The sequence below is a fragment of the Telmatherina bonti genome (genome assembly GCF_933228915.1).
Source record: "Telmatherina bonti genome assembly, chromosome: 16".
Lineage (NCBI taxonomy): Eukaryota > Metazoa > Chordata > Actinopteri > Atheriniformes > Telmatherinidae > Telmatherina > Telmatherina bonti.
Window position 1 is genome coordinate 32,315,819 of NC_136614.1, and position 23,750 is coordinate 32,339,568.

Consider the following 23,750-nt stretch of genomic DNA (forward strand, 5'->3'; position numbering starts at 1 on the left):
GAGGATTTTACCCAAAAAAAAGAAACTAAAAGAACTATGCTTATAAAAGTGTGTGTTTGTCTGTATGTGGTGCTGGTAGTGATGGTTAAGGTGTGTTTTATTGGGAGGGGTTCATATGGGGTAAAAAGAAAAAAAAAGAATCCATTAAAAAAAAAACCAGTCCTATATAAACATAAAGGGGCCAAACTGAAAACGTCAGTGGGAGGGGCGGCGCTCGGAGCATGATGGAAACTCACCCAGCATGGTGGAGGGTTATCATGGTCTTATTGTTGTGCTTCCTTCCTGAGGAAACGGAGTGGTGTTCTGAGCACAGACAGTTATATTTAATAAATATATACAGTATGTGAAATAAATTGTATTATTCATTTATATGCCATATATAAGATATAAGATATAAGATGTGTTATAACTTCTTATTCTATATTTCTGATAAAAGCAGACCTAAGAAAATTCTCTGCACACAAGATCACTTCCTGTGTTTTTCTTCTATTTGTGCAAACCTGCACAAGCCCACAGTGTCCGTGCTCAGTTCTGTCAACACGCTCGTTCAACAAGGTGAGAATTATAAATGTGCAACAACTTCCACCAATCACAAGCTTGGACAAAGTCATCCTGATTGGCTGCTTCGCTGCATCACAATACCACTGGAAAAAGTGGCATCTAGGCTAAGAGGAGCGGCTCGTTTTAGACTCCACTGGGTTTTCAGTTAGTATACAATACTAACCAAAAACCCAGTCAAGTCTGAAGCGAACAACACCTCTTGACTTAGATACAACTTTACCCGGCGTTATCCTGATGCAGTGAAACAGCCAATCAGGAGGACTTTATCTGGCACAGGGACTGGAAGGAGTTGTGGCACATTTACGGCGCCAAGGTGAGCGAGGACACTGACAGAACTGAGCAGAGACGCTGTGAGCATTAAAGAAAGTTGTGTGCAGAGAATTTACTTTTGTTTACTCAGATTAAGTTTTTATTTCTTAAAAAAAAAAAAAAAATCCTGCTTGAAATGCAGATGATGTTTTTGGAGAAATTATGTCTGTGCTCAGAAAGCTGCTTTGTTTCCCCAGGAATGAAGCGCAATCATAAAAGTTTAAACTTTTAAAGTTTAAGTTTTTTTTAGAGATGATGGACGGCTCCTTGTCTCATACTGGGAGCTCCTTCCACAAAAGAGGAACCTCTGTAGTGAGCGCTCTGCCTCCCATTTCAGTTTCAGCAACAAGAAAGCGTGTTTTCATCGTGGGGGGGGGTACTACACTAACTCGTAAATAAATAAACTAACAAAAAAGAAAACTAACAAAAAGGATTAAAAAAAAAAAAAAAAAGCCATGAGATCATTTGGAGCTTGTTGTTTGGGATCTTTCTGGAGCAGATTCCAGCCATGGATGCAGCTTCATCTGCTCCAGTGTGGGGCGCTCCTTTGGTTTAGAAGCCAGGCACATGTGAAGGAAATGCTGGCAGTCTGAGAGGAGAGAAGCAGCACAAACCAAAGGTCAGGATGGAAGCTGCAGGTATCTGCTGGAACACAAAGAACTCCTAAACTCAGGCGCTGTAGTGATGACAGCCTGGTCTTACCTCGGGACAGCTTATTGCTGATGCTAATTTCTCTGCGGAGGAAAGCCAGAGTGTTGAACTGGTTGTTTTCATCCAGTATTTCATAAAGGACTGCCCCCAGCTGCCAGACTGTGGTGGACCCGGCTTCATATACCCCACTCATGTAATACTCTGGAGGAGTGTATGCAGAGGTTCCTACCACACGCAGACATGGATGGAGACGGGAATGAAGATGAGATGAGGGGAAACATTTACATAAAGTTATGACCTGAGAGATGAACAGATGAATTAAAACAGACGTCTCACCACTGAATAAAGTGTATGGAGTCCTTTGCATGAAACAGCCACATCCAAAATCAATGATGCGCACTCGCAGGGTGTCAGCGGCGGTCTGGACCAGAATATTTTCTGGCTTCAGGTCTCGATGGAAGACCTGCGCAGCGTGCATCTGGATGGCCGCTTCCACCAGCTGTTTCATGATGTCCTGAAACAGAAATGATGTTGGTGGTGATGAAGTTACTTCCAGGTGAAACAAATATAACTACAGGAAGAGAATTACTGAGGAAAGCTACTGGCTCCAAACATGCCACACAAGGTCCACTACCTTTGCCGTCTCCTCCCCGAGGTGACCAATGTCCGCCAAGTAGGTCAGCAGGTCCACAGAGGGCACTGGTCTCTCCATGACCAGAAGGACCTCCTCGTCCAGTGTGAACCAGTCCAGGAGAGAAACGGCTGCAGACTGGCCCTCTGATGTGTGATGACCTGCTGCTTTTCTCATGAGGACAACCTCCAAGGGGATCAAACAAATCCTCCCATGTTCACACTGGAGGGAAATAAAAGACAACGGTTGAGTCCTGCAGCAAATGTGGAGGTGGATTTGGCTGGTTTTTAACCACCACCACCAACAACAACAAGGCAGCAATAATGTGAAGTAAAAAGTCTCGGCAGATAACTCACAGATGATATAAAGTCCACATCTGAAAGAGGGATTTGTTTGATCGCCACCTGCAGGACAGAATGACATGGACGTGGTTTGGTGGGGACTGTGCACGTAAAGCTGTTTATGAGTAATGAATACTGTCAGGAAGATGGTCAAAACTTTGTCTGCAGCTGACCGTCCTCTCATGGACACCACAGCAGGAGATGCTCTCTATGAGACACTTTCACTCAACTGGAAACACTCCAAAGTTTTCCCAGTAGCGAGAATATTACAGAAACATGGAATAACTGCATATAGGAAGGTCCACCATGCAGGAGAAAAGACGTGATGCAAAAGGTTTCCTGCAGAAATGACTGTTTTGCTTGCTGCCTTTTCAGACCTTAAAGGGGTCCTATGTTGGTATTTGGAGTTTTCTGAGCTTTCTACAGTGTTACAGTGTTGAATCCTCATCAGACATGTGAACGGCACTGTTTTTTATCACCTAAACGCATGTTTGAGTTTGAGTTTGAGTTCCAGCACGCTCTCCGTTCGGTTTCCATGGCGACGAAAAACGCGTCGTTTTGGAGAGTTTTTTCTACTTGGAAATCCTTGTGACGTCCCGGGGGATAAGGTTCGGTGATTGGTTACCTTCTACTGGTTAACAAGGGCATGTACAAATACATCAGGCGGGTGGAAAACGTGGGATAAAGTTATTTCCAACGATGACTGGTGAGTTTACCAAAGAGAGACATCCTGCTGCATTCCTTGCTGTGGGTTGCTGTTTTCCACTTCGTTTTCAGGCTCTGATTCAGGTTCCAAGATGTAGGGCTGTATGCTATGTGTTGACATTGTATTTTGTTTTTTTATTGAGTTCATATGAGCCTAATCCTTCTGTTTATGAGACGTTACAATGACGGCGAAAGCAGGTGCGGTGCGCGCTCCCGATGTAGTGCAATGGCGGGAGGCGGGGCTTAATGTGGAAGAGTCTCAATCCACTCGTTTTGCCCGCAGGCTGATCTGACAGCCTACGGAGAGGGTCGGTCTGAAGTAAATAAAGCCATTTGTGACAATAACGCGATCAATCCCAGCCCTTCTGGGCTCAGAAATAAAAATAAATTAGCCTGAAATGCACATAATAGTTCCACTTTAAAGTCAGGAAGTGACAGGATGAAGTGTGTAGAATGTTCAGTCAGGCTGAGGGAGACGTTCATGTTCTCGTGCACCCACACAGCAACGCTTCACAATGTGACAAACACCTTGCGTGATGTGTGGATACATCTGGTGCAAATGCACCTGGCCATTCATTCATCTTCTTTTAACTGTTACAGGGCAAATAGGGCATGGGTGAGGGTGGTTGTGGGTGGGTGAAAGGGGATGTGTATGTGTGTTAGTGTTTTATCTATTTTGATGTAAATTGTTTTATAATGTAAAGCACTTTGTATTGTTTTTAAGCACGAAAAGTGCTATACAAATAAAGTTTGATTTGATTTGATTTGATACGAATGGAATACTTACTGGGAAACTGTCAGATTTTCTGATCCCAGCATAGACCACGCTGAAGCCTCCCTCTCCGAGCTCGCCCAGCTGGAGATATCTGGCCTCAAAGTCGGCTACAAGGTCAAACACAGACATGTTTTACTGGACTTGGAGTGAACATCTTCTCATAACTTTCTACTCCCTGTGTGTGTAAAAGTGTTCAGTACTGTTCAGCAGTATTTCAACGCTGATTAACTATTTGTTTTCTAAACGACAAGTTCTTCTGCAGGTGTCCTGCAGAACAGCGGATGTGTTGGGATCTTATGAAAAGGGTGGAACTGAGAATCAGTTCTAACGCCAAACACTGTTTGTTCATTTACCTCTTCCGGCTTCCAGTGGCAGAAACGTGAGGGGACGTTGAGTAGAGGTAGAGGCGCTGGTCGAACTGGGCCCGTCTGATCTTCTCAGCTTCTCAGTTCTGTCCTCTGGCTTGTTGTCGGCCACATCATCGTCCCCCCTCCTCTTTTTAGAGGATGGTTCTCTCTCTGGACTGGCTTTCCTCTTCGCCCCCTTTGCCAGATCCTGAGCTGCTTCCACACTGGTGGGCTCACTGTCCCGCCGTTCCCTCTTTCTTGGGGGCTCCAGTGATGTGCTGGATTTTCTTTTGTTGGTGGTCAACCTGCAGCCCCCCCCAAATTTGCTGTTGGCTTTGGGGGTGCCACCACCGCCTTCTAGAAATAATAAAAGCAAAAGAGACAGTGAGAAATAATGGAATAATGTTTCTGTAAGTTGAGTCAACACAAGTGGTGAGTTTCCTTGACAACAAAAATTTTGATTTAATTATACATTTCTCTCCAATAAAACCATCTGCACTCTGAATGTATTCATTTTTTCAAGATAAAGAAAATTAACTTTCCACCATCAGTTCAGAAAAAAGAACAACGTTGCAGGATAAGACATGTTTTTCAGGCCATGACGAGCAGAAATCGCTTCGTGAGACGTTCACACTGACCTGAAACGCAGTCAGAGGCCGGAGAAGGACGAGTCCTCCACGTCCCCCTGCAGTCCCCCCCAAAGTTGCTGTTACCTTTGGAGCCACTGCTCTCTAGAAATAATAAAACCAACATTTGTTAACTGCATATGTTTCCACTGCAAAACGCTGATAAATTCAGAGATATTGTGCTATACTGTTTTATATTTAAGTGAAATGGCTTCCTGCAACGTTCCTCAGCTACAGTTTGGTAAAACTTGTAGAAATGAACCAAACTGGTTGACTCTTACACAGCTCTACGCTGACAGTACGTAGATCTTTCACTTCTAATCAACTATGTCTCAGGGTTTTCTACCAGAAACTGTACTGGCAGCTGTAGTCACATTCATTCTTATAGGCCAGATTAAAATGTTTCTGCTTATTTCTTAATCTGAACCAAAATGTACCTAATCTATTTACAATTTAAAGAGCAGAAATTGTGGAATTTTCTCCACCTGGCCTTCATTTATGAAAAAAAATGTGTAAATAAATAATGTGTAAATAAATAATTGTACAACTTTGTTTTATAATGTTTTAGTAGGTTAAGATACACAAGTGTTGAGTTTATTCGAAGACTTTTATGTCATTTTAGATTTCTCTCGAATAAAACCATCTACATTATAAACTGTCTTCATTTTTAAATGAAAAGTTAAACTTTTCAATGTCTATTCAGAAAAGTTTATATTTTTGCATGTAGAAATGTGGGTTTGTGGTGAGTTCACACTGACCTGAATCACAGTCAGAGGCTGAAGAAGGAAGAGTCTTCCGTTTCTGAGACACCATGTTTGTTTTTGTTTCTTCTTTACCGATATTTAATACAATATCCTCGGGAGACGTGAGAAAAATGACAACTTTTCTGTATCTACAGTGTTAAGTGTGTGTGGAACTCGGAGTGTTCTGAGGTTCCACAGTTCTGTGATATCACATGAACTTCAAAATGAAATCACCATGGTGACCAGTGAAAATTTGTATTCTGTAAATTACCAAATTTAAACCTGAATAGGGAAAATATCATGTAAATGTTGACTAAAAGACTAAATCTTCTATTTCTATACAAACCAGAGACTCTAATACACAGAAAACTTTGGAAGAATATTTTCAAGATTTAATTTCAAGATTTATATAATTTAAGATGTCATTTAGTTTTATTAATATTATTTAGACTTATGATACATTTATATTATTTCAAAATATCTATTTATTTTCTTTAAAGCATTTAAAATCAATATAAATATTGTTAAGTGTAATACATGACAAATGGGATCATTTAAACTCAGTTTACTGACATAGTAATAATAACAACAATCTTATGTTATGATGATGATTATATTATTATAATTTTTTTAAAAATTTCAATTACTTTTATTGTATTTTATTATTATTATTATGATTAGTAGTAGTAGTAGTATTAACAGCTAGAATACTAAATATAAAGGTGGATAATACAAAACAATCCAATCTTATGAAGAAATAGTGGTCAAGGTGCTAAAATTAGCTGGATGATAGTGAAGATGGATAAAATAAATAAATAAATAAAACTGAGCAAGAAATCAAGGTAAACATTCCAGGGGACCTTTATTATGCATGTGATTGTCATGAAGTCATTCACCACATTCTGGTCAGAGAATATTTATGGGCTGCTTTGAGTCACAATTTTTTAACATGATTAGCAATCAGAAAAAGCTCAAATCTTTGGACTCAGCATATCCATCTATTAATAAATCTATTTCCAACTGAGGTCTGGTGGCTGAACTGTTTCTTGCTATAGGGGGACTAGGTGGATGCCTTGAGCCCCCAATCCACCAGGGTGCCCCAAAGCTGTCTCTCCAGTGTCTTCTGGGGGAGAATTAAAACATCCATTTTTATCTGTAGCTGTCTTATGTGTTTATGACTCCCTTATAGGCTTCAAAATAAACACTGGCATAAATAAAATAAACTGCAATAGTAAGCAGTTGCTGTGGTTCAGTTGGTAGAACTGTTTGCTTTTATTTAACTTGATGGTTGGTGGTTCATGTCTGTTTCCCTCATTCATGAGGGGTGATTTGCAGTGGTGTGTTCTGTGTGGGTCTCTTTTTTTTTTTTTCTTTCTGTTTTTGTTCACGTTCCACTATTAACTTTTGAATTGTAAAATTTGGATATATCTTATTTTCAGGCTTTGTACATCTGTATCTCTATATAGATAAAATAATAAATGTAAAATAGAAAGATTCAACCGTAGTCACGAGAAAGCAGCAACTATTCCCTTATTTTGTTCAGCATACAGTTGCAATAACCATTGAAATATTGAAAGCAGATTGTGTGGAATTACATTTTATAAGTAAAGTTGAAGAATAATTTGTTTTTTGACCAGATACAAATAGATAGATTAATCCAAATCCATCAATAAAGAATCAAACATGAAACTCAGTATCAAATTCATTTATACATTATTTATATTGTAGCTACCTTATGTTTTTGTTAAATAGCAATATAACACATATTTTAGCATCAGAGCAGTGGCTCTACTCAGTGGCCCCTCCCGGATGACCGAGCTTCTCAACCTATCTCTAAGGGAGAGCCCAGCCACCCTGCGGAGGAAAGTCATTTCAGTCACCTGTGTGCGAGATCTCGTTCTTTTGGTCATGATCCACAGCTCATGACCATAGGTGAGGGAAGGAGCATAGATTGACTGGTAAATGGAGCGCTTCGCCTTCTGGCTCAGATCCTTCCTCACTACAACAGATCAGTGCAGAGTCCACATTACTGCAGATGCCACACCAAACCGCCTGTCAATCTGGCACTCCATCCTTCCCTAACTCGTGAACAAGACCCCAAGATTTTTAAACTCCTCCACTTGAGGTAGGATCTCAATCCCAATCCGGAGAGGGCAATCCACCCTATTCCGGCTGAGAACCATGGTCTCAGATTTGGAGGCACTGACTCTTGTACCAGCCGCTTCACACTCGAATGTGAAGCTCTTACTTGAACAAATGGTTCAAGCAAGAGCTGGAGATCCCGGCAAGATGATGTCAACATGACCATGTCATCTGCAAAAAGCAGAGACCTAATCCTGAGGTCACTAAACCGGATCCCCTCAACACCTCGGCTGCACCTAGAAATTCTGTCCATAAAACTTATGAACAGAATCGGTCATGAAGGGCAGCCTTGGCGGAGTCCAACCCCCACTGGAAACAAATCTGACTTACTGCCAGCAATGCAAACCAAGCTCTGACACCTGTCATATAGGGACCAGACAACTTGTACAAGGGGGTCTGGTACCCTATACTCCTGGGTAGCCCTCACATGAGGCCCCTGGGGAAATGGTCTAATGCCTTCTCCAAGTCCACAAAGTACATGTACACTGGTTGGGCAATTTCCCATGCCCTCTCCAGGTCCCCAATGAAGGTATAGAGCTGGTCCACTGTTCCGTGACCAGGACAAAAACCACACTGCTCCTCAATCCGAGATTCGACTACCTGACGGACCCTCCTCTCCAGGACCCCTGAATGGACCTTTCGAGGGAGGCTGAGGAGTGTGATCCCCTTGTATTTAGAGCACATCCTCCGGTCTCCCTTCTTGAAAAGGGGGGCCACCACCCCAGTCTGCCAGTCCAGAGGCACCTTCCCCAATGTCCACCTGAAGATGCAGAGACGTGTCAGCCATGACACTCCCACATCATCCAGAGACTTGAGGAACTCCAGGTGGATCCACACCCGGGGCCTTGCCACAAAGAAGGTTTTTAACCACCTCAGCGACCTCAGCCCCAGAGATGAGAGTCTTCCCCTGAAGTCTCCCCCAGCTCTGCTTTCTCATCGCAAGTCATGTTGGTTAGATTGAGGAGGTCTTCGAAGTATTGCTTACACTGACCCACAATCTCGTTGAGGTCAGGAGCTCCCCATCTCCACTGTACACAGCATTGACAGAGTACTTCTTCCCCCTCCTGAGTCGCCGGATGGTGGACCAGAATTGCCTCGAAGCTGTCTGGTTGTCATTCTCCATGACTTCAACTGACTCCTCCCACGCCAGAGTTTTTGCCTTGGCAACAGCTGGAGCTGCATCCCACTTAGCCTGTCAGTACCCATCAAGCTACAGCCCAGAGAGTCCTGATGCCTTGGTGCACATATGAACACTCTTGTGCTCGAACATGGTGTTTATTATGGACAATCCATGATGACAACAGAAGGCCAATAACAAAACACCATTTGGGTTCAGAGGGGGGACCATGCCTCCTAATCACTCCCCTCCAGGTCTCACTGTCATTGCCCACATGAGCATTGAATTCCCCCATCAGAACAAGGGAGTCCCCAGAAGGACCATCCTTCCAACATTCCCTCCACGAACTCCAGAAAGGGTGGGTACTCTGAACTGCTGTTCGGCGCAATAGCACAGACCACAGTCAGGACCCGTCCCCCACCTAAAGATGAAGGAAGGTTACCCTTTCATCCCCCAAATGTACAGGCACCCGCTTGGCACCTCTCACTGTGAGCAACTGCAGAGTGGAAGAAGGTCCAGCCTCTCTCGAGGGATCTGGTTCCAGAGCCCAAGCCATGCGTCAAGGTGAGTCCGACAATATCCAGCTGGAACCGTTAAACCTCGCCCACAAGGCTCCTTCCCCGCCAGATGGGTGAATTTCCAAATCCCTAGAGCCAGTTACTGCAGCCAAGGGTCAGACTGCCATGGTCCCCGCCTCTTGCTGCCGCCCAGCTCACATTGCACCCGACTCACTTGGCTCTTCCCGCAGACGGTGAGCCCACACGAGGTGGTTCCCATGTAACCCTTTTGGGCTGAGCCCGACTGAGCCTCATGGGCGAAAGCCCAGCCTCCAGATGCTCGCTTTCATGTGCCACCCCCGAGCCTGGCTCCAGAGGGGGGCCCTGGTGACCTGCAAGGGAACATTTCTGCCAATGATTGTCGTCATCATGGTGGTCAATAATAATAATAATAATAATTTTCAGCATGGTTAATATGGGGTGGATACTCAGTTGAACCTAACACCACTCCTGCCTTATTTATACAGGGAGAAATAAAGAGTATATACTTTGAAACAATATGATTCATCAGTTGCTTAAAAGACCAGTAGTTGGGTTGTGGTGTGCTCTGCAGCTTTATGTACTTGTTGCCAGTCCATTAATCTTACTGTATACGACAACATCTTAATTCTATTCTGCTGTCATTTAGCAGGTGCTTTTTATCCAAAGCAACTTACATCTGAGAGTCAGAACAACACAAGCAAGAAATCAAATAATAGAGGACATCAAAGATAAGTGCTGGTCAGACTTCTGTAAGTCCAGTTGGACACAGGTGCTGCCATGTAGTGCTGTTTTTTTATTTTATTTTAGTTTAGTTTATTTATTTGTTTTGTTTTGTTTTGTTCACTCCTTGCAATAGTCCCTTTGTTAAAATAATAGAAAATGTAGATCCCGCAATATCCTCTTAGGGACATTTCTGGATTCTTGCAAAGAACTGGACCACGTTCTCCAACATCTCTGCCAAATAAAAGAGTTGTACTAAGTGCAGAAATGCTCCTTGAAGAGCTGAGTCTTTAACTTGCTTTTAAAAGTAGACAGGGACTCTGCAGATTGGTCAGTTTGGCAGGTCATTCCACCACCATGGAACAACAGAGGAAAACATTCTGTCTAGTGAATTAATCCCTGGCAGTGGTGATAAAGCTAGGAATCTTTTACTGGAAGAGCGTAACTGTGGAGAAGTGTAGAGTGTAGCTCTGGAGCAATGAGTGAAGGTGGAAAGAAGCTGTTTGAGTTATTGTTTTGAAAGCCAGTAGCAAAGCTTTGAATTTCATGTGCACTGCAACTGGAAGCCAGTAAAGCATGAATGGTAGCAGGGTAACATGAGCTCTTATGGGCTGGTCGAATACCAGACTAAGCATGCAGGCAGACCTTCCAGTAAAGAATTGCAGTAGTTGAAATGGCCAGAGCCTGCACCAAAAGCTGTGTCGCGTGTTCTGTCAGGTATGGTCTGATTCTCTTAATGTTGTAGAGAGCAAATTGGCAAGTACGAGCAACAGAGGTAACATGAACCTTAAAGGTAAAAAGATCATCCACCATGACACCAAGATTCTGTGCAGCAGACGTAGGCCCAAGTGCAGTCCCTTTTTCACTGAAAAAGGATGCAAACATTCCTGCAGTCAGCAGTGTGTGGCTGAACAGGTGGCAGAGAAAGAAGAGAGTATCATATGTGTTCATACCCTCCCATGAAAGGAGAAAAGCAGCTGCCTGGAAAATAAGCTGAAATTGGCAAAAGTAATAAAGAATATAAAATATAAAATAATAAAGTTTTATGAAAATTAAGACATTTTCTAATTCTGGTTCAACAGAATGATTTTTAAAAAGCAAATAAATATGATAAAATAATATATTTTCACTACATTCAGGTGTTTTCTGTTCCTCCCATTCAGACTTCTGCACCTGCTCACCAGTATTTTGTCCCACTTCATTAGAAAAGTGCTCTATTTTGTCCAGAACTGATTTGTTTGTCTGTTCTTCTTTTCTATATTCTTTCTTTTCTTTAACTTATTTTCTTTATTGGACGCAATGCCACTGTCCTCTCAGCTTACCTGCTGGGACAAATGTGTTTGTATATATGTAAAAATAAAATAAAAAAACAGTCTGGCTTGTGTGCTACCTACACTGGCGCTGTGCCGGTCATTCTTTTGCATCAGGAGCACAATGAATTCTGGGATAAGAGAGGGCACTTAGGATACATCTCTTGTATCCTTCGTTTTTAGCTAATCTCGAGCCAAACAAAGTGCGGATTTGAAGGGTGGACTCGAAGTAGCCTTTGAATTGGGACAGCATTTGGCACATCACGAATCCACAGACTCTTGAAAACGGGAAGTTATCTGGATCGTGTCATCAGAGAGGAGAGGATTTTTTTTTATTGACATGTTTAGGCATCGGCACAATCATTCAGTGGATTTTCAGCGTGCAGGAGGAAGCCGTATTCATCGTGGAACCGAACTGCAAAGATCTGCCACGTGTGTTATCCTGTGAACTGAATGCATGGGTGAGTGTGTGGGGACTGTGCATTCGTTAAACTGTTGGGATTGTTATTTTAAATCACCTGTGGACTAAAGGGTGAGTGAACTGGTTGTCAAGTAATCGGTCATTTATTTGGCGGGGCCACATCACACCTGTTTTAAGGTCATTGAATTGGCTTCCCGTGTGTTTCAGGATCGATTTTAAGTTTTTTTTTTACTAGTTTATAAATGTCTTAACGGTTTTGGGCCTTCTTATCTTTCTGAACTACTTTTACTTTATAAGCCCTCGCGGACCCTGAGGTCCTCTGGCGCTGGTTTTCTTGTCATTCTGAAAGTCAGGACTCGTACCCATGGGGAGGCATCTTTTCAATATTATGGCCCCCGTCTCTGGAACAGTCGAAAGTCTTTCCTCTTTCACTACATCAGCAACATGGCGTCAATTTGGTGTGCAAAATTTTTTTGCTGTAAAACCAGTGTTTACACACTGCACACTTAAACAGTGTTCAAAGTAGGATTAGTTTGCTAATTGTGTCACGGTGGCTGTAGGGATGTGGACCCAAATGCAGGAGTCGGGAAGCCGGTATGCAGAAATCAGACATCACTTTAATCCAAGACACGGTGAGGGCCAAAACCAACAAATGAACCAGCAACACAAGACAAAAAGTGAGGGGTATAAATACACAGAACACAATGAGACAGGTGAAGTAATTAACAAAATGAAACCAGGTGAACTCAATAACAGGAAATCAATGAAGCTAAACAAGAACCGAGGGAACTAAACAGGAAAACTACAAAATAAAACAGGAACCCTGAAAACAAAGCAAAGGGAAAAACCCAACTCATGACAGTACCCTCCCCACAAGGGCCGGCCACCGGACGGCCCAAAAAGTTCAGAGTCCAGAGACGGGTGGGAGGAGGGGGCCCGGAGGAGGGACCAAGGGAAAAAACAAAGTCCAGGGGCACAAGTCCAGGGGAAGAGTCCAAACGGCCCAGCTCAGGAAACAGTCTGGGGCAGCCTCGGCTCTGGAGGACGGCCGGGAGGCCCAGACGACGGGGGCAGCCTCGGCTCTGGAGGACGGCCGGGAGGCCCAGACGACGGGGGCAGCCTCGGCTCTGGAGGACGGCCGGGAGGCCCAGACGACGGGGGCAGCCTCGGCTCTGGAGGACGGCCGGGAGGCCCAGACGACGGGGGCAGCCTCGGCTCTGGAGGACGGCCGGGAGGCCCAGACGACGGGGGCAGCCTCGGCTCTGGAGGACGGCCGGGAGGCCCAGACGACGGGGGCAGCCTCGGCTCTGGATCCCTCACGTTGGACACTGGAGACGGCGGAGGAGGAGGAGCGACCTCCTCGCCGGACACTGGAGACGGGGGAGGAGGAGCGACCTCCTCGCCGGACACTGGAGACGGGGGAGGAGGAGCGACCTCCTCGCCGGACACTGGAGACGGGGGAGGAGGAGCGACCTCCTCGCCGGACACTGGAGACGGGGGAGGAGGAGCGACCTCCTCGCCGGACACTGGAGACGGGGGAGGAGGAGCGACCTCCTCGCCGGACACTGGAGACGGGGGAGGAGGAGCGACCTCCTCGCCGGACACTGGAGGCGGGGGAGGAGGAGCGACCTCCTCGCCGGACACTGGAGACGGGGGAGGAGGAGCGACCTCCTCGCCGGACACTGGAGGCGGGGGAGGAGGAGCGACCTCCTCGCCGGACACTGGAGGCGGGGGAGGAGGAGCGACCTCCTCGCCGGACACTGGAGGCGGGGGAGGAGGAGCGACCTCCTCGCCGGACACTGGAGACGGGGGAGGAGGAGCGACCTCCTCCTCGGACACAGGGGCTGGCGCTGGGGCCGGTGGAGGAGGAGCGACCTCCTCGTCGGGCGCTGGGGCCAGTGGAGGAGAATCCCAACCTGGGACCCCCTCGGGAACTCGGGACAGAGGAGGAGCGTCCCAACCTGGGACCCCCTCGGGAACTCGGGGCAGAGGAGGAGCGTCCCAACCTGGGACCCCCTCGGGAACTCGGGGCAGAGGAGGAGCGTCCCAACCTGGGACCCCCTCGGGAACTCGGGGCAGAGGAGGAGCGTCCCAACCTGGGACCCCCTCGGGAACTCGGGACAGAGGAGGAGCGTCCCAACCTGGGACCCCCTCGGGAACTCGGGACAGAGGAGGAGCGTCCCAACCTGGGACCCCCTCGGGAACTCGGGACAGAGGAGGAGCGTCCCAACCTGGGACCCCCTCGGGAACTCGGGACAGAGGAGGAGCGTCCCAACCTGGGACCCCCTCGGGAACTCGGGACAGAGGAGGAGCGTCCCAACCTGGGACCCCCTCGGGAACTCGGGACAGAGGAGGAGCGTCCCAACCTGGGACCCCCTCGGGAACTCGGGACAGAGGAGGAGCGTCCCAACCTGGGACCCCCTCGGGAACTCGGGACAGAGGAGGAGCGTCCCAACCTGGGACCCCCTCGGGAACTCGGGACAGAGGAGGAGCGTCCCAACCTGGGACCCCCTCGGAAACTCGGGACAGAGGAGGAGCGTCCCAACCTGGGACCCCCTCGGAAACTCGGGACAGAGGAGGAGCGTCCCAACCTGGGACCCCCTCGGAAACTCGGGACAGAGGAGGAGCGTCCCAACCTGGGACCCCCTCGGGAACTCGGGACAGAGGAGGAGCGTCCCAACCTGGGACCCCCTCGGGAACTCGGGACAGAGGAGGAGCGTCCCAACCTGGGACCCCCTCGGGAACTCGGGACAGAGGAGGAGCGTCCCAACCTGGGACCCCCTCGGGAACTCGGGACAGAGGAGGAGCGTCCCAACCTGGGACCCCCTCGGGAACTCGGGACAGAGGAGGAGCGTCCCAACCTGGGACCCCCTCGGGAACTCGGGACAAAAGAGGAGCGTCCCAACCTGGGACCCCCTCGGGAACTCGGGACAAAAGAGGAGCGTCCCGTCCTAGGACCCCCTCGGGAACATGGCGCAAGGGAGGAGCGTCCCGTCCTAGGACCCCCTCGGGAACATGGAGCAAGGGAGGAGCGTCCCGTCCTAGGACCCCCTCGGGAACATGGAGCAAGGGAGGAGCGTCCCGTCCTAGGACCCCCTCGGGAACATGGAGCAAGGGAGGAGCGTCCCGTCCTAGGACCCCCTCGGGAACATGGAGCAAGGGAGGTGGACAAGCTCTGGGCGCTGGCGTGGGAGCCTGCAGCGCCGGAGACGTGGACCTGGGCGCTGGCGTGGGAGCCTGTAGCGCCGGAGACGTGGACCTGGGCGCTGGCGTGGGAGCCTGTAGCGCCGGAGACGTGGACCTGGGCGCTGGCGTGGGAGCCTGCAGCGCCGGAGACGTGGACCTGGGCGCTGGCGTGGGAGCCTGCAGCGCCGGAGACGTGGACCCGGGCGCTGGCGTGGGAGCCTGCAGCGCCGGAGACGTGGACCCGGGCGCTGGCGTGGGAGCCTGCAGCGCCGGAGACGTGGACCCGGGCGCTGGCGTGGGAGCCTGCAGCGCCGGACGGGTTCTGGGCGCTGGCGTGGGAGCCTGCAGCGCCGGACGGGTTCTGGGCGCTGGCGTGGGAGCCTGCAGCGCCGGAGACGAGGACCCTGGCGCTGGCGTGGGAGCCTGCAGCGCCGGAGACGTGGACCTGGGCGCTGGCGTGGGAGCCTGCAGCGCCGGAGACGTGGACCCGGGCGCTGGCGTGGGATCCTGCAGCGCCGGACGGGTTCTGGGCGCTGGCGTGGGAGCCTGCAGCGCCGGACGGGTTCTGGGCGCTGGCGTGGGAGCCTGCAGCGCCGGAGACGAGGACCCTGGCGCTGGCGTGGGAGCCTGCAGCGCCGGAGACGAGGACCCTGGCGCTGGCGTGGGAGCCTGCAGCGCCGGAGACGAGGACCCTGGCGCTGGCGTGGGAGCCTGCAGCGCCGGAGACGTGGACCTGGGCGCTGGCGTGGGAGCCTGCAGCGCCGGAGACGTGGACCTGGGCGCTGGCGTGGGAGCCTGCAGCACCGGAGACGAGGACCCTGGCGCTGGCGTGGGAGCCTGCAGCGCCGGAGACGTGGACCTGGGCGCTGGCGTGGGAGCCTGCAGCGCCGGAGACGTGGACCCGGGCGCTGGCGTGGGATCCTGCAGCGCCGGACGGGTTCTGGGCGCTGGCGTGGGAGCCTGCAGCGCCGGACGGGTTCTGGGCGCTGGCGTGGGAGCCTGCAGCGCCGGAGACGTGGACCGTAGAGCTGGTGGCTTGATAGCCAGTCTGGTTCCCCAGAACCGCGACCGGACTTCCCTCTCCACCAGCTCAGGAACTGGTCCAAGCCCAAGCAAAATACCCACCAGTTCGTCACATGTCATGGTCTCAGGTGGTTTCTGCTTATGGCGCCTGGAGTGTCCCTTTCTCCTCTCCTGCTGGGTCCTGGGTGGCTGGTTCATTATGTCACGGTGGCTGTAGGGATGTGGACCCAAATGCAGGAGTCGGGAAGCCGGTATGCAGAAATCAGACATCACTTTAATCCAAGACACGGTGAGGGCCAAAACCAACAAATGAACCAGCAACACAAGACAAAAAGTGAGGGGTATAAATACACAGAACACAATGAGACAGGTGAAGTAATTAACAAAATGAAACCAGGTGAACTCAATAACAGGAAATCAATGAAGCTAAACAAGAACCGAGGGAACTAAACAGGAAAACTACAAAATAAAACAGGAACCCTGAAAACAAAGCAAAGGGAAAAACCCAACTCATGACAAATTGAGACACATCCTTTGTCTTTTAGATGAAAATGCTTTTTACTTTTATTTACATTTTAGTCATTTTGATGTGAGATAGTTTTAGTCCAGTTTTAGTTGACAAAATCTTGAAGGGTTTTAGTCTAGTTCAGGGGCAGCCTCGGCTCTGGTCCTCTAAAGCCATAATCCTGCAGGTTTTCTATGCATCTATGCCTCCACCAACTCAAACTAAGCAGAACTTCTGGACTGCTTGATGAATATAATGTAAGGTAGGTGAGTTGGAACAGGGATACATCCGAAACCTGCAAAACTGATACCCCTTCTGAATTGACTTTGGAAACCTTGCTCTGGTTTTCTTTTTTCTTTTTCTTTTTTTTTCTTTTTCTCTTTTTTAAATAATTTGGGTCAAAAAGTTTTGGAAATTGGAATAAAACCTGACACGTATCAGTTGTTGGAATCATAAAACAACAGTTCATGCTTTTGCGTAATTACTAGTTGTATGTCGTAATCACCAGCTGTGGGTCGTGACTGGAAGAACGACAATGCGTATACAGCCTGCTGAAACTGTTTTTCTCCTCAGGGTGGCCAAGCTTTCCCTTAGAGATAAGGTGAGAAGCTCGGGCATAGGGGAGGGGATCAGAGTAGAGCCACTGCTCTTCTGCACTAGTGAGAGGAGCCAGTTGAGGTGGCTCAGGCATCTGGTCAGGAGGCCTCCTGGACGCCTCCCTGGTGAGCTGTTCCAGGCACGTCTCTGCGGTCACATGGCAACTGTTGAGTGACATTGTGTGTGTCTGACGTGTTAACAGGATTTTTTGTACTTGCCTTCGAAATAATCAGCTTATGATTGCTGCTGTTTTTTTTTACCCTTATCTCAAGAAAGCATTTTGTTTTTCTTGTTATTGGTTTACATTTAAAGTATGTCCATAAATCCTTTAATCTATTCCCCAAAACCCTTTGTTGACACTGACATGGTCGATCAGAGAATTAATAAAATTAGTGCTGTGTCTGTATGTGGGACACCTGACCGCAGGTGTGTTGTGCAGAATGTCGGCTTCATGCAAGGTGGTGGAGATGACCAAACAAGGATATGATGCAGTAGCATTGCTGACTAACATACAGATTACACACAATAGGCAGAACGTCATACATTTTAAAAGTCTTACAGACATTCAGAATGTTTTCATCCAGTCGCACATCAACAAAAACTACGTTTAAGCTTTTGTCATCAAAGAGCCATGTTCAGCTCATCACTGTCTCATTATGAAAAAAGTTGCATCAACAAAATTACTTCATCATCGACATTACTGATGAAAATAATATCAACTTTGCAATATAAAACCAGGTTCCATTTAACATTTAGTTAGTAAATATGCCCCTATGAATATGCTATATTGCTGTTCTGCATGTGTTGGGAAGAGAAAATGTAAATATATAAATAAAGCGCACGCAATGTGATCTATCAAACCTGAGAGCAATTTTACTCATTGAAACCGTGTCTATATTTAACACCTTTAAAAAGGTCGTGCCAAAGTCCGTGAACATAATTGCACACATGGCTGTGGTTATTGTCACAAGGAGACATCGAAACAAAACAAGGAGATGTAGAGAATACGTTTTTCACCCTCATGTGAAGATTTCTGGGACGCTATTGGAGGAACTTGGTATGTATTTGGAGAGGAGTCACACAAACATGCCATTGACAGATATTGTGTTTACAGTTGGGTTTACTAATCCCGTTTTTCAGATGTGGTCATGGTTATTAGGTTCTCACATACTTTGCAGTCATTAACTGAGGACAAACAACTTTTTAAAAATTTTTTCCAGCAGCTGAATTTCTTTGAGTTATACAAACATTTAAAGTGAAGTTGCGAGTGTCATGGGAGCGATGGATGAGAGACGATGGACAAAAGCCAGTAGCATTGTTGCACAGCCACCCAGCAACAAGACTGAGTCCAACAATGATGAGAGAGAACCAGGTATGCTTGATGGACTTGGATGGATTTGTGAAAAAAGATTGATCAAAAAAGTTATCTGTGTATTTTTCAATGCATACTGTAGTTGAATTAAGTTCAACCAAACTTTCTGTTTTGCTTACGTTAATTGGTTTTAACATAGAGACCCCACAATTGAGACTGTACCTTATAATCTAGTGTGCCTTCTGGCCCGAACATGCATGTTTTTGGAGAGTGGGAGAAACCAAATTACCTGGAAAGAATATACATGTCTGCACAGAAAGGCCACAATTCAAACCCAGAAATCGTCTTGCTACAAGGCCGAAGATCTAATCACCGCATGGTCGTGCAGCCCATTAACGTTACGTAAATATATATTTTAACCTTAAATCTAGATCAAACACACAATGCATCTGACTTGGAGCTGGCCCACTGGGCTCTACTACTTAACTGAATATAATATCTTTATTTCTGAGCAGACAGACTTAAAACAGACACTGGTCAAAGATCGTTACATCTTGTCGTACACACAAATTTGCAAAAAGAAAAAAAAAAAAAAGAAAACCAAAACATTTTCATTTTTCACCTGCAGTCTCTTCAGTTCTTATTGGACATGTTTGGGTGATGTCATGGGATAAGGGACAGTAAGTACCAAGACCAGGTGATGTGGAAGCACAGTGGCCCGATGACAACACTGATGCTCTGAATATGGTGAGAATCTTTGTTTAAACTGAAAACGATTTATTACTGTTGTATTACTGATGTATTACGGTTTGCATGATGATTATTTAAAATGATAAACATACTTCTACTAGATTGAATTACATATATGTCAATCGAAAATTAGGCAGTTAAATGAGTAATGGAAGCAGAATCTGCTGTTTATGTTAGATATAAAATCCATCCTTGTTATGAGATAAATAATGTCTGAAATACCGATGAGAAAACACTCAACAATATGTGTTTTATTGAACATTTTTCTGGGTTCATTATCTGCTGTCATGGCATGTGGAAATCTTCTTGTAATAATCTCCATCATTTACTTCAAGCAGCTCCACACACCTTCTAACTACCTGATCATCTCTCTGGCTGTGGCTGACCTGCTTGTGGGAATTGTTGTTTTTCCTTTCAGCATGTTCCATCCTCCCAGCTATTGTCTGTATTACAGAGATTTATTCTGCAAAATTAGAGATAGTCTTGATATTGTGTTGTGCAATACTTCCATTGTCACTTTATGTTGTATTTCTGTTGACAGATACTATGCAGTGTGTCGACCGCTGACTTACAGGATTAAAATAAACATTCGTGTTGTTTCAGTCATGATCCTGATGAGCTGGGGTGTTTCTGTTTTTATTGCTGTTTTCTATGTTATTACAGAACTAAAACAGGAAAAATGTGAAGAAAATTGTATTTCACATGTGTTTGAGATCTGTACCCCTTTTATTGCATTTTACGTTCCCGTCATCATAATGCTGTATATCTACCTGAGGATCTATCTTGTTGCACAGAAACAGGCTCGCAGCATTCAGATGATAAAGTCTGGAGTCACTGTCAGCAACAGGGAAAGGAAGGCCACCAGAACTCTGGCTATTGTCATGGGAGCGTTCCTCATCTGTTGGCTGCCTTTTTTTCTTTCTTTTTCACTGCAGCTAACAGGTGGTGTGACAATGCAGGTGTATGAATCCTTTATATGGTTTGCTCTGTCAAATTCAATGCTCAACCCGTTTATTTATGCTTTTTTTTACAGTCAGTTCCGGTCAGCTTTCAGGAAAAATATTTAAAGGAGACTTTTCTAACTCTAAACTCACATGATTTTATTTATATATATATATATATATATATATATATATATATATATATATATATATATATATATATATATATATATATATATATATATCCATATAAATAAATAAATAAATATGTATATATATATATATATATATATAGATGTATATATAGATGTATATATATATATATATATATATATATATATATATATATATATATATATATATATATATATATATATATATATATATATATATACATATAAATAAATAAATATATATATATATATGTATGTATATATATATATATATGTATATATATATATATATTAGATCAGAGATTAAAGAATCGGTACTATGTATAAAGAGCTTGGGTATAAAATGTCATATGGGCTTTGTAAGTGGACATTGCAGGATTTAATTAACATTGATATAAATGTAATTTTTCAAAATAACAAATGCATGATGTTGTATGGTGAATACTCCTTGAAAAGGAAGACCTGTTTTTTTGTTCTCAGGCCCTGAGAAGAAAATGACAACACTTTGTCTTATTGTGAGGCACCAAGTATAGTGTGTTTTGACATTTAAGGTAGACGATATTTGACCAAAGATGTGAGAGTATAACATTTTTTGTGGCAACATGTGGCATTTAAAGATATGCAATGTGCACAACTCACCCCACTGCGGAAGAAGTTTTTTGTTAAATATAAAATATTCAGGTTTATTGCATATAAAATCACAAACACTCCCGCAGTGATTCCCTACCAGTTGCTGATTAAGCTTTTTGCGGACTGCAAATTGAAAAAGAAAGACAACGAAGTTTTCACTTCTCTTGGAGCATGCCTGCTATGGAACAAGCTCTGGAAATAATTTTAATCATCTCAAATAAAATGAAGTTACAGCAATGTGTGCTTTGTTTGCAGTTTCTTTTAATGATATTTCTTATGATCTGGTACCAAGTAAAAGTCAGTCTTGTATTAACAAAACTCTCAAAAACTTAATGTGTTGAAAAATTGCCTTTTAAAACATTCCAACACAAAGGGCAAAGGAAAATACAGTTTACTTACACTTACCGTTTCATGTTGAATTATGTGCAAATCAAAACTCATCCATTTAAAGTTATATATTATTTTTATTTAATCTTCAAGTTCACCATAATTGGGGCGTGCCCTTATGATCGACAGGTATTCAATATCCGGTGGCAAGAAGGTAGAGGGTAGCACAACCACACTTTTAGTGTATCTTTAGCCTGCCTACTTCAGCTCCCAGTAGCTGAAGGTTAGCTCATTTAGCTCATAGCTAAAGCCAGCTTGGAGTTGATATTTCTCAGTCATCTTACCTATGTGCTAACAGCCCCCATCTCAGCTCCACATCTTTGCTCATTTTTGTATTTTCTGGGAGTGATAACACACATGCCAAGATGGCCACAGTGGAAAACCGTCCAATGAGCTTCAATTCAGCTTTCAGAAACCTCTGAGGATATACCTCTCCACACTGAATCTGCTAGACACAGATCAAACTTGTTGGCTTTCCTAAAACAGATCTGCCCCCGCCCTTAAGGCTCAGGAACCATAACACAGGCACCGCATCAGGCATTATTGTGACAGATACAGGACATCAGTCTCCTGGTGTCATTATAATATACATTTTTTTGCATTCGGTGTAGCTATGGTAACTAATTTTGTTCTTTATTATCTATGCCATTGAAAGCATGTAAATGTTAAACAAAAGACACCCCAGGATGGAACCTTGGGGAACTCCAGATGTAATTTTTGCCAGCTCAGATTGGCAAAGTATTTCCTGCTCTCCATGTATGTTTTAAACTTGTTTAAACAATCCAAGACAGACCCACCCAGTTCCTCAGTAGCTCGAGTAATATATTCTTGCCAACTGTTGAATGCAGCACTGAGGTCCAGTAAAGCTTGAACTCAAATTTTTCACTGTCTAAGGATCACTGCTGTGCATGTAGGCCTGGGAAATTAATCAAAACCTAGCTGATGTAATGTCCCTCATGTCAATTATTTGAAATGTTTGGAAATTTCAATTTGTTTTATATAAAACTTAGACAGCTATAAGGACTAAAAATTAAATTATACTAAAATAATTGCTAATTAATTGTAATTGAGCTAACCTGTTTGAATAATTGTGATTTTGATTTACGGTCATATTACCCAGCTTTACCTGCTTGTTTTAGTTCTTACCAAAAACAGCACATTTGATGTAGATCAGCTGAACTGCAAGTTAATGACTGTAAAAGAGTTATGCATTTGAGTCAGCTGTGTTAACGTATGGACACCTCTAAGCATGCAGGGCATGGTCCCTGAAGACCAGGATTGAGAGACACTGCTGTATGCTAACATACGTCATCAGTCACTTTGTTCAAAGCCGTCTCATTGTTGGAGTACTGTCTAAAGCCTGACTAGAACAATTCAATTCAATTCAATTCAACTTTATTTATATAGCGTCAAATCACGGCAATGCCATCTCAAGACGCTTTACAGACAGAGGGGAAAACATAATGAAGGCCAATTCATAACAGCCTATATAAGGAAACCAACAGATTGAGTTGAGTCCAACTCAATCTCCCATCCTGAGCAAGCACACTGGCGACAGTGGGAAGGAAAAAATTCCCTTTTAACAGGAAGGAAACCTCCAGCAGAACCCGGCTCAGGACAGGCAGCCATCTGCCTCTGCTGTGTGGGGGGGAGAGGACAGAAAGACAACAGACAACAGGAACTGCTACTCCTGGCCAGGGAGACCTGCTGAGACAGGAGACATACATGTTAATGATGCAACACTGTTATGTGGGGGGGGGGGGGGGGGGGGGTAAAAGAAAGAGATAAAGAGAGAGAGAAAGAAGCTCAGTGTATCAGGAAATGTCCCTCAGCAGTCTAAACCTATAGCAGCATAACTAAGGGATGCTAACCATCCCTAGCTATAGGACTTATCAAAAAGATAAGTCTTCAGCCTAGTCTTAAAGGTGGGGAGGGTGTCTGCTTCCCTAACACTAACTGGGAGCTTATTCCATAAGAGAGGGGCCTGATAACCAAAGGCTCTGCCTCCTGCTCGGCTCTTTGAGACTCTAGGAACCACAAGTAAGCCTGCAGTCTGCGAACTGCAATAACAGTTGTTTTGTGTTAAAAAGTCATTTAGTTGGTGAGAAACAGCTTTTTCATTGATACTACTTAAAAAGGGAAATCCTGAACCTGCTGTTGATGAACCAACTGCTTGTCCAATGTTTTGGATTTTACTTGTGAAGAATTTGGCACTTTCTGACACTTTTTTATTCCTTTTTTTCCACCTGTGTGAAACTTCTCAAGATGTGGAGAAATTGCACAAATAAACTGATTAAACCAAATAACA

The 23,750-nt window shown here is 45.2% G+C and overlaps 1 pseudogene across 1 annotated transcript; it reads left to right on the top strand.

Moving 5' to 3' along the window:
• Nucleotides 1–19,535: 19,535 nt before the first annotated feature.
• Nucleotides 19,536–20,409, top strand: LOC306767249 (trace amine-associated receptor 1-like; annotated as a pseudogene). Its single transcript has one exon. The product of its transcript is annotated as a trace amine-associated receptor 1-like (transcript).
• Nucleotides 20,410–23,750: the final 3,341 nt, after the last annotated feature.